The sequence below is a fragment of the Lissotriton vulgaris genome, chromosome 2_2, assembly GCF_964263255.1.
Source record: "Lissotriton vulgaris chromosome 2_2, aLisVul1.2, whole genome shotgun sequence".
Lineage (NCBI taxonomy): Eukaryota > Metazoa > Chordata > Amphibia > Caudata > Salamandridae > Lissotriton > Lissotriton vulgaris.
Window position 1 is genome coordinate 1857743 of NC_141688.1, and position 11330 is coordinate 1869072.

At 43.3% G+C, this 11330-nt stretch overlaps 1 protein-coding gene across 1 annotated transcript in view; it reads right to left on the minus strand.

The window, feature by feature from the left end:
• Positions 1 to 1607, minus strand: part of LOC147728922 (sodium/nucleoside cotransporter 2-like) — a 475735-nt gene extending 474128 nt beyond the window's left edge. The window contains exon 1 of the mRNA XM_086959167.1: positions 1425 to 1607. The gene's annotated coding sequence lies outside the window, so the exon portion shown is untranslated. The remainder of the gene's footprint in view (positions 1 to 1424) is intronic.
• Positions 1608 to 11330: the final 9723 nt, after the last annotated feature.

Consider the following 11330-nt stretch of genomic DNA (forward strand, 5'->3'; position numbering starts at 1 on the left):
TCAGCAGTTCAGGCTGTAGTCGTGTTCAAAATCCCTATGGAAAATCGCATGGGAACACAGATGCTCATTTAAGCAGACAACCTAACAGTACATAATAACACACAATACAATAAAATAATACAGGAAAACAACACAATGATAATAAAAAATGTAAATTAACAATACAGCACAACATGAATATAACACACCTAGCAACACAACATACCACCAGAACACTCCAACACATAACACACCAACTCAACACAAAACAGGAGCACACGTTTGCGATTCTATTATGTTCTGTTTTAATTCTGGGTCCCTGTGTTTTTGGTGGAATATTACAGTGTTGTGTTTCTGCTTTTGTATGTTTTGTGATGTTTTGTTTCTTTCTAACTCAATTTAGGGATGTTGTAAAGGTGTGTTTTTGCTTTGTATTATGTTGCTGTATTTCCTATGTGGTGAACTCAGCTGCGGCACAGACCTTGCCTCAAATTAGCGCTTTCATTGTTCACTTTACCTGATTCATTCCAGATTGTCTTCGTGGATATATGGTTATATACAAATATGAGGAATTAAATAATTAGTATTTGCTGTTTAGACTTTAGCCAGGAATGTTCAGAAGCATTGGCACTTGCACCTTCTTGGACTCTAGGAGGAGGTATTGGATGCTTCATCACTTCTGGATAATTGTATACTTGTGCCAGGTTATTTTTCTTTGGGCAAAGCAGTTTTAAAAACAGTCTTGAACAGATATTGACTACGAATGGCAATGTTGTTTTTGCATTGGTCAGCAGATCAAATGTTTTGCTATAATTGTTAAAGCAAATGTCATTGCAAAATTGCCCAGCATCGGTGTAACATTACCCTGAACCTGTGCAAATAGTGGTGGCAGGGGTTATAGTTACTTGAGATAACTATAATTATAACTGCTCTATTTTTTTGGTTTTGTGTTTGTAAAATCGGAACCTAAGCAGTACAACAGTTATTGATTTCAAAGGCAACATAGAAGAATATCCTGTTAAAAATAGTGTTACATTTCACTGGTGAAATGCATCGATATACTGGGTATTGCAGTGATAGATTTCAAAGGTGACAGAAGAAAAACCATGTAAAAGTAGCTAAAAGCCTGATTTTACTATGCAAAGCAGTCGTTCATTAGCACCGATTCAAATCCTTGATTTCCATGAAGGGTGGGTGGGGGGGGGGGGGTTAAGGGAATTAAGGTTATTGGAGAAACAGGCGCCCCTACACAATGCCAGTGGTCAGTTTACACCCCTGTTTAATGCGACTATTTAAACACAGAGGTAGAAGTGCGCCAGGCACTTCTTAAACATGCTCTTACACATACTAAAGGTTTCAAAACCGAGCCAAATTCGGTTGCCATTTTCAACATACAATAATTTGAGGAACTCAGAGGAGAGCGAGAGATCAAAGTAGTTTACTACCTGGTGAGGTTGCTCCTCTCCAACGCTGCGTGTTTTGCACTTTCGTGTCCCCTTCACTCTATCTGACTGACGTTCACAGGATCAGGGCCGATGCGTAACTGAATGACAGCAAAGCCTCCCTCGCGGTGTTTTACCGGCACTTCCCTGTTCTCGGAATGTTCTGAAAGATAGCCCGTTCAGATTGGAAAGAAGGAGGAAAAAGACTTTGGCCATCAGCTGGCAGGCACACCTCCCTTGTTGGCGCCGCTTCCACGCCTTGCTCTTTGCCCTCTTTGTCCAAGTCCATTTCTGAAGTCATCTGGGACAGTCCAGCCAAGCTTAGTACTGAAAGTGATGCCTTTGCATTCTTTAGCAGCTGGATTTTATTTCCGGGCCAACCTCTCAGCAATAGCCTAAGAAGAAATAAGCATTCAACACTACTGTGCCCTGATGTTCAGAACAAGGTCGCCCTAGCCCACTACTTTTCCCTTTGTTTTAAATTAACTTTTTTAATTGATCAAAAGAAGAACAAAAGGTCCTTGAAATTAAAACTTGCAAAGCGCGCAGTATCTGAAATGCAATGAAACAACACAATGATGTCATTTGTGTGTGACAGTAGGAGCCCTTTTTAAGTTTGATCACTGTAAAACACTTGGGGCCTTATTTATGAAGGCCTTGCGCTGCCGGTGCGTCACTTTTAACATGGGAAAAAGTGACGCATCGGCGGCGCAAGTCCTTCATAAATAAGGCCCTTGGACCTCTAGTCTTACTCATTGCGAGTGAGACTCACTTATTGGTAGGTTAAATTGAGCTCTGACTCACAGTAGGCTAAACGTCACTCCTGGCCAGAAGGACTAGAACCTTGCGTCTAAACATAACACTGTTCATACTCCTGCCGTGTGCCTCGCGGTCTTCGGGACAGTCAGGGGCTTCAGGCAGCTTAACACCTGTGGGGAGCCATCCTACAGACCCGTTCAGATGATGAGAGGAGCTTCTTTGCAACTCTCGGAGTACTGAACTTCTACTTTTATAATACACAAGACTGCTTAATCCTGATTCTGGTGCCATTCAGTAACATTGCAATTTGTTCTATACGTCTCATTTTAGGTATCTGAGCAATGTATTGTATGTTTAATTATAAAGCACTGGCTTACTTGTTGGGCGCCATAAATACTGGCACCCTACGTTTTTCTTAAATCATGTAATTGGTGAATAATGCAAAACATGCATAGGGGTTTCATGAGTTCCTTTGTCACATGTGCACATAACACAGCCACCTATATGTAACTGGAATAGTAACGAGTCAGAATATTAAGTGGAGTCTAATTTGGCCAAGTAAGGGGATCATATCAAGGTGCTCTATTATATAGTCCATCAAATATATCTCGATCCCATCAAATATAAGTGAAGTGTACTATATTCATGTTCATATGAATCACTCATTTAAGTCTATCAACTTTTTGGCGGAGACTGCGAAGCAGTAAGAATACCTGGCATGTAATTAAACATATATTAGGGCATGCAAAGACAGATTTAAAAGCCATACACTCTTAAGATCCAGTCTTTTAATATGAGTCACATGAAACTAACATAACTGATGATGAGTTAGGTTAAATGCTTGTACGTTTCATACTCAAAAAAGACTATACCGTGGAGCATGGGTGCAGCTTTCCAATCGGAAACCTCAGAGGTTCTTAATTCAAACAGCAGGTGAGAGGGGATGGCTGGGAAGGGTCTGTCTGTAAACTCAGTATTGGGCTGCTGTAGGGGCAGTGAGTCGTCACATACTGCACCCCTCACTCTCACTTTTTTCCTACATATTATGTGTCCTTTCTCTTTGTCGGTTTATACTACTCTGCTGCACGTTTTGTTACTTTTCAGTTTTCCTTTGAGTAATGGATTAATAACTGCCCTTAAGTCGTGATACATTTTAGTTGCATACGACTTTACCCAAACCTGCGAACTAACGTTGGGCTGATTTGTAATGACCTTCCTTTAGTCTGACTGGTGATATAGAACCTTATATTCTTTGTTTTTGGTATTGCACAAATTGGAAACAGCCAAGAGAGTCTACTAATCATAGCCAAAAGAAAAAAAACACACATAAATGCAGGCACTAGTCTAACTAAACTATCAAGTGTTTTGGATTAAGTAAATCCTTACCAGTGGACATATCAACCGATGTCGATTATAGTGGTTCTGAATTTTTTTTTATATATATATTTTTTAATCTTCATATGACCTCCATAGATATAACAACCTTTGAAGCTATACCGCCCTTGTCGTTTTTATCTAAGGGGTGTGGACTCAGCTGATGGTGTTTAAGTGGCACCCGACCACACCACTCATCGGGAGCTGACCGAGAGGTCTACTCATCGGATAGCACATGTAGATTAAACACCAACAGTACCATCTGACAGGTTCCAAAACAACCCCAAATCTGCCTGACCCCTATTCTGATTGACCTTTTGATCCAAGTCTCTAAAATATCGTACCGCATTCCACCAGGCTCTCTAAGTTGGTGGGAGGACCTGGCGCCACAGCTTACAGATCTCCCTTCTTGCCAACAGGACGAGGTAAAATACCAATTTACTCTCGAGGCATAAGAACCCCAACAGACCATCAGGCTTCAATATAATACCAAAAATAAAAAGAGAGGGGCTTACCTCGACCTCCATGCCCAATAGATCAGACAAGGTCTTACCCACGCTGCCCCAAAACTCTTAGATCCGGGGTCAAGCCGCGAAGATGTGAACATCATCTGCGTTCGAGGCTCCACAATTCGTACACTTAGCGTCTTCACCTCCCCTTATTTTAGCAAGCTTCAAGGGAGTCCAGTAGATCCTATGCAGTGTGAAGAAATGATTTTTCATGAGTGCAACAGATTTAATTAGTGAAGTAAAATTTCCAAAGATACTTGCAATAACTTTTCAAGATCTTCACTCGGCATGCACATCTCCCAGACCAGATATGGGCGTTCCATTTTCTTATCTGCTGCCTAAAGAAGATGCTGGTAACAACAGCCTACTTCCTTTTTTTAACCTTTGGGTCTTGCAGCTCATCTTCCATGGAGGTGTCCTCGGGCATTAACTTGTTTAAACTTCTACACCAGGAGGAGATTTGGTAAAATTTAAATCAAGAAAGGGCTCCGCTGGTAAGGTTCCAGCATACTTCCCAAGGATGACAGAAGTACCCAACCACTATGTCCTTCCAAAATAGGACTCCGGCCTCATTTAATGGCTGAGATAGTGCGTCTATAAGGCATTCTGGCGTTCCTGGGGAGTCCCACACTGGAGCCAATCACTGTAATCCGGCAGTCCTAAAACAGCTCGACACTCAGTCCATAGTTTAGCCGCCAAATATAAAGTCTTAAGCCTAATCTTTTTAAAGTATTTAGGGGCTCCAACTTTATACATATAACTCACCTTATCCATCTCTGAGAACATGGCTTTAAACATACTACCAATCAAGGAGCTTTATAGTTTTAATAGTAGCATACTGCAGTTTTTTAATTGATATGCCCAACAGTACAACTGAAGGTCCGGCAAACCCAAGCCTCCCTTAACCATCTTTCGCCTAAGCTTCTTCCAGGATAACCTAATCCCTTTACTTGCCCATACTAACAACGTGATCTTACCCTGTATTTTCAAAAGAGCGGTTTTATCAAATTCCAGGGGAATATTATTAAAAAGATAGGCAAATTTGGGGAGCACGCACATTTGGATCAGGTTTACTCTCCCATAGTGAGATAACGGTAGAATTTGCCATCCCTTCAGTAAAAGCTCCCCCTCTTTAGAGACTTTATCCAAGTTTGTTTTGGGAATCTTTCCTATATCTTGGGATACTATCACTCCCAAATACTTTAGTTCTTTAGAAAGCATGACCCCATGCGCAGAGATATTCCAAGCCATAATCTCGGTTTTGTCACTATTAACTTGATAACCTGACACTTCCCCAAAAGACTGTACTTCAGCCATTAACTCAGATAGGGTCGGGTTAACATTAGAGGAAAATACAATAAGATCATCTGCATACAGAGCAATCTTCCTGGTAAACCCATTGATTTTAAAAGGTAAGATGTTATCATTCTATCTTAGACTCTGAGCTAAAGGCTCAATGTATAGATCAAAGAGGATCGGTGATAATAGGAACCTTGTCTTGTACCACGCTTAATCGAGACCGCGGCGGAAAGATTATCATTAACCAAGATCTGTGCCCGGGGGGAATTATACATTTTATTAAGAACTTCCCTAAAGTTAGCTCCAAACCCAAAAGCCTTTAGAGTGTTGTTAAGAAAATGCCAGTTAACTTGATCAAGGCTTTTGCAGCATCGACCGTAATGATTGAAAGAAAGGCCCCTAATGTTGTTGCAAGGCCAACCTAGCCAATTAAAGAATACACCCGATCCAGCATCTGCCTGCCCGGTAAAAACCCCTTTTGATCTTGGTGGATGATTGACCCCACTATGTTGCTAAGCTGGGCATTTAACACACCCGCAAAAAACCTTATAATCACAATTTAATAGTGAAATAGGGCGATACGATTGACACACTGAGTTGGATCTTTGCCCGGCTTCAAGATTAGCGTAATGACCGCCTCATTCCAGGAATCTGGCAGGGGCGAATTCCCTCTAAGGATCTCGTTATACAACCTCAACCAGATCGGGATTATTTCATCTAGTATTATCATATAGACTTCAATTGGGATTGCATCGGGGCCTGCTGCTTTCCCTTTCTTAGTTTTGTCTAGAATTGCACGTAATTCACCCTCCCTTATATCCTGGGTCAAAATTGCTTGGCTCGCTGAATCCAATTTCGGTAGTTGTTTTCCAGCCAGTCACTGATCGATTACCTCATCCTCAATCGATAAATCTTCCCTATACAAGCCTTGAAAGAACTCCACAAATGCTTTCTCAATATCAGGTGGGGGGACATGGTGGCCAGCTAGGAGCCGGTCGCGGGAGTATCTTGCACTAACCTCTTCTGGCTAGCTGTGCTCCAGGTGCTGCGATGCTGTGGGCTGCGGCAGTGCTGGCTGGCGTTTTCACCTCCGCTTCTCCGGGGCTTGTCGGATTGCCGCTGTTTTTGCTGGTTGAGTCTGCATCTCCTCTGACCTTCGGAGCAGCTTTGGGTTGTGGTCACGCCCCGTCTGGCTGTCTCGGGCCCCCGTGGTGTTCTCAGCGAGCGGGTTGTGGCGGTGGTTGGGAGCCGCGGGTGGCGACTGGCGGTTCAGCTGCTTTGCAATCCCCTTGGGTGGTTTTTGTCCTGTGAGCCTTCCGTGTCTGCCGTGCGGAGCTTGGGGCTCTGGTTCTTTCCTTTTCCCTCGTGTTTTGTTGGATTGGGAGTGGAGCCTACTGGAGGACCCCGAGAGGATGGAGGTCAGGAGCCTGGAGTCTGGATACAGGCGGTGAGGAGGTGGCGCGGTGGAGGTTTTTTTCTTTTCTGGAATTGATGGTGCTAATCAGGCCGGCATGCGTGCTTAGTATACATCATCAATAAAGCTTTATTCGACATGTTGTCATAACGGCATAATCCAATACATAAAACACCCAATAAAACAGATACAAAATGAGTAATGTCTCTCAATTATAAAACATCTGTATAAAAAGTTATAAAAATACCGGGACTAAAAATCAGTAATCACTCATGGAGTCCCAGCTCATGATGGCAATAGAAATGGAGCAATACAATGTTAATCATTTGGGGGCCATGATCGTGTATAAATTTATATATATACAAGACTTTACAAGACTATATAAAATACACACTATACATTGATCATGATGCCACGAATGCTCTAGCTATTATAATCCATGTCCAACCTAAATACTTGGCTACAGCGATGTTAAGAAGCAACCATGCTTCGGTGCGAATCAATCTTAAAGCCTCGTCACATTTCCTAGTCCCCAGCGCTTGACAAATGGGGGCCAGCAATATTCGCCTTGGAACTCTATGGGCGGGGCAGGCAAATAGCAGGCAAGTAGCAAGTGAACCAGAGACTCAGAGCTTTCATTGCAACTGGGGCAAAGAGTACCCATTGATGCCTCCCACCTGGCAGAAAACAATTTGACTGGGAGCGTACCTACTCTTAGTTGAAACAGGAGCTTTCTATCTTGTTGCTTTCTAATAGCATCCCAGTAAGGTTCTAGTTTTTGAACTGGTTTAGCCATGAGGAATTGGCCCGTCAGTGTCAGAGAGTTCCTATTACTAAATATGTTGGCATCCACCCATACTCAATACATTTCCTTCATTTGCTCTCTGGAGGGGAACCGAGCATTCTCAGGGTTCTGCCACAAGGCAACCAGACCAATATTTAATAAAAGCGATCTAACCTGCTGTAACCAAGAAATCTTTTTAAAACGATCGCAGCGTATCAGATCTTTAAAGCCCTCAGCATATTGTACTAGTTCCGGGGTCATCCAGATTCTCCGCCAATACAACAGGGGGCGTAGTCTAGCACCATCCGCTAACGCCTTGCTTCCTAGATAATGGAGCAGGGGCCTTACCGGGTTGCTTTGCGGGAGGTTCACAATTTTTCTGAAGAAACTATTCTCCGCTACAGCTAATTTAGACAGATTATTTAAATCCAAAAGTTCCGCCCCATTTAGGACTGCACTAACAACTTTCATGTAATAGATGGTCAGAGGGGGAGTCACTAGCTTGGTAAAGGATGCCTTAAATTCAGACAATATGGTACCTGCTAACTGGCGATGTTTTAATGTGGCCATGTCCAGATGTTTACCCCAATTCATGTTATCCTGAAAATTAACGTCTAGGTATGTGACATTTTTCACCTTCTCGAGGAGGTGCTTATTCAATAGCATTACTCCTCCTGAGTATCTTTGTAGTTTGAATGTCATATATTTCGTTTTTGAGGCATTTATCTCAAGACCCGCATGTGAAAAAATTCCTCAAAGAGTATTAGTGCTCGCTGTAAACCACTCTGAGTTTTTGCTATTAGGAGGGTATCATCGGCGAACATAAGAATTGGAATTCTTATGCCCACCAATTTAGGTGCATCCGTTGGGGTGTCCTCCAAGAATTTTGCGGGTTGTGGCGGCTGTTGGGAGCAGCGGGTGGCGAGCGGCGGTTCGGCTGCTTTACTATCACTTTGGGCGCTTCTTGTCCTATGCGCCTTCAGTGTCTGCCGCCCGGAGCTTTGGGCTCTGGTTCTTTCCTTTTCCCCCGGGTTTTGTTGGATTGGGAGTGAAGCCTTCCAGAGGACCCTGAGAGAACAGAGATCAGGAGCCTGGAGTCTGGATACAGGGGGTGAGGAGGTGGCGCAGTGGAGGTTTTTTCCTTTTCTGGAATTGAAGGTGCTAATCAGGCCGGCATGTGTGCTTAGTATAAGTATGTGGGTTCTGAGAAGCAAACCAGGGATGTACTGGAGTACTTGCTGTGGCTAGGACTTTTCTGCTGTGGCCAGGTTTTTTCTGTGAGCTAAATAAATCTTAGTTGGAACCTGGTATAAACCTGGTATAAACTTGGTATAATCGGTATAGGTCAGAGCCCTAGCAGGGTTTGGTTATTGTCACCGGCACATAGCCAGTGTTAGCTGCCACCGTTACCATTACTGCTTCTGTTTTGCATTAGATCAGGGTGGCTGGAAATTGGAGGCTTGATGCTGGAGGGCGCTGCTACATATATGCAGTGCAGCGGTGCAGAGCAGGAGAAGGTCGAGCTTAAAGCATAAAAACCTAAGGCTTATAGTTTTAGTTTATTATAATAAAAAGGAGTGTTTTTTCGAGCCATAAGTCTAATACAAGCTGTTCTGCTCCGGGTTAGAGGCATTTTACAAGTTTGGACATTGCAGTGCCCTTTCTTTATCCCCTCTCTTTATTTCTTTCAGTCATTCTCTCCACCCTCTTCAATTAACTTGATGTGTGGAGGGCCAGTCTTAGCCTGTCTTAGGGCGGACAGAGTGCTTGGCGAGTTGTGTCGAGCTCGTCTCCTCTGCTCTGAGCCGACCAAGCTGATTCCCTGTTATCAGATATCTCTGGGAAAAGTCCATTCACATTATGGGTGCTGTATTTCAGTAAGTTCAGGGAGAACAATTTGGCCTCACACAGAGTGTTGGGCTGATCCTCTAGTTATCTGGAAACCTCACTGCTTAGATATATGCAGCCATCCTATAGAGGTTAAGGAGGATGAGCTTAGGTATGACCCAACTCATAGGAGAGGAGCTAAGTTCATGGAGTTAGCTCCCCAGCAGTGTGGGGGGAGGACTCAGTTATTTAATGAGGGTTGCTTAGGGCAACAGAATTGTAGTCCCTGTCCTTTGACCAGTTCAGCCCATACCAGTAAGACTCTTCAGGGGTAAAGATATAACTTAAGATCAAGTACCTTTCTAGGGAAAGAGGCTTTGCAGTGTCAGTCTCTACCCCCTAGTCGAGAACCGTCAGCCCGACAAGGCTAGTAAGGACGGCAAACTGAGTCCTATCAAGGTGAGGAAGAAGAAGGTTACTCAAGCCCCAGCTAGGGTGACCCCGTACTTAAGGTCTTATTTTAAACTGAACATGCAGGGCAACAAGGAAGCAGAGAGGCAGGCTGAGAAGCAGGCAGCAGCCCTGGTTCAGAATACCAAACCAGCAGAATCTGTCAATCTCTCAGCAAATAGATGTGCAGTGCTTTCTGAGGCCAGCCCCCTGCCCGATTTTTCGGCGGGGGGAGATATTGATCTGAGCAGTACCAAAAGAAATTCCCGACAGGGGTCAGGAGACCACAATACCCAGCTCAGACTCTATTCAGGAGATGCTGACACAGCTGGCCCTAGAGATAAAAGAGTGTTTTTCCATCTCTGAAGTAAACCAAAAAAAGCTTCAAGATACATGTTCCAATTTTGAGGAAAGTATTGGTGCATTAGCACAACGTACCGAGGGCGGGAGAAGAAGCTGGGAGAGCTCACATTGTTGCAAAAGGGAACACTTAAGAACTTAGTAGGCTAAAGGAAAGAGAGAGAGACCTCTCAGAAAGACTGGAGAGACTTGAAAATAATTCCAGAAGGAACAACATCAGGGCCCTTGATGTAGCCGAAGGCATGGAGGGGGATAACATTAAGGCTTTTGTTATTTGGATTTTTGCTAAATCATTTTCCCAGGTCACCTCAGCATCTGTTTGGAAGGCCGAGATTCAAATCTTGGTGTACATCCAATCATATTCTCTGAAGGAACAACTACTTGGGGCTGCGTTGAAGTTTAAATCTATCCAGCTACAAGGTTCAACCTGTAGAATAAGATCAGATATTTGTCGCATTACAGAAGACAGAAGATGGAAACTGGGTAAGCGGATAGACTCATTGAAAGAATTAGGAGCACATTCCAATTAAGATTTCCGGCTTTCCTGAAAGTTATGCTTGATAATAAGATGTACAATTTTAGATCCCCAGAAGAGGTGGACAACTTTTTGTTCCATAAAAAATCAGCAGCTGAATAAAAGTGAAGCATGGAGTTCAATGAAGGGAGCATAGCAGAAAAACATTTTCTTTACAATTTTCTTTTTCTTTGAGGTTAGTGGGCTAGGAACCAAATTGGCAAAATGGATTTGCCAAGGAACAGTAAGGGAGGGTTCCCTAAGGTGGATTGGGTGAGTGATGGGGTGTCACATGTGTGTGGGTGGGGAGCATTGGGTAAAAAATACAAAAAGAATATCCAAAATATGACCTCATATGACTAAATTTCTATCTGTGGTCTCAGTCTCGGTGAGAGTGAGGATTATGAAAGGTAATAGATCTCTTGAGATTTTAAGCTGGAAAGTGAATGGTCTGAGAGTTAGGAGGAGACACCGATTGGTTCTGCAACATCTTAAAGATAACCCGGCTAAGATTCTTATGCTTCAAGAGACTCACCTTCTACAGTCAGAATGCAGGGCATTGTTTGGGAATCTAAGATGAGTGGAGAAGGTAATTGCGTCTGATCAACAATGTTGTTCA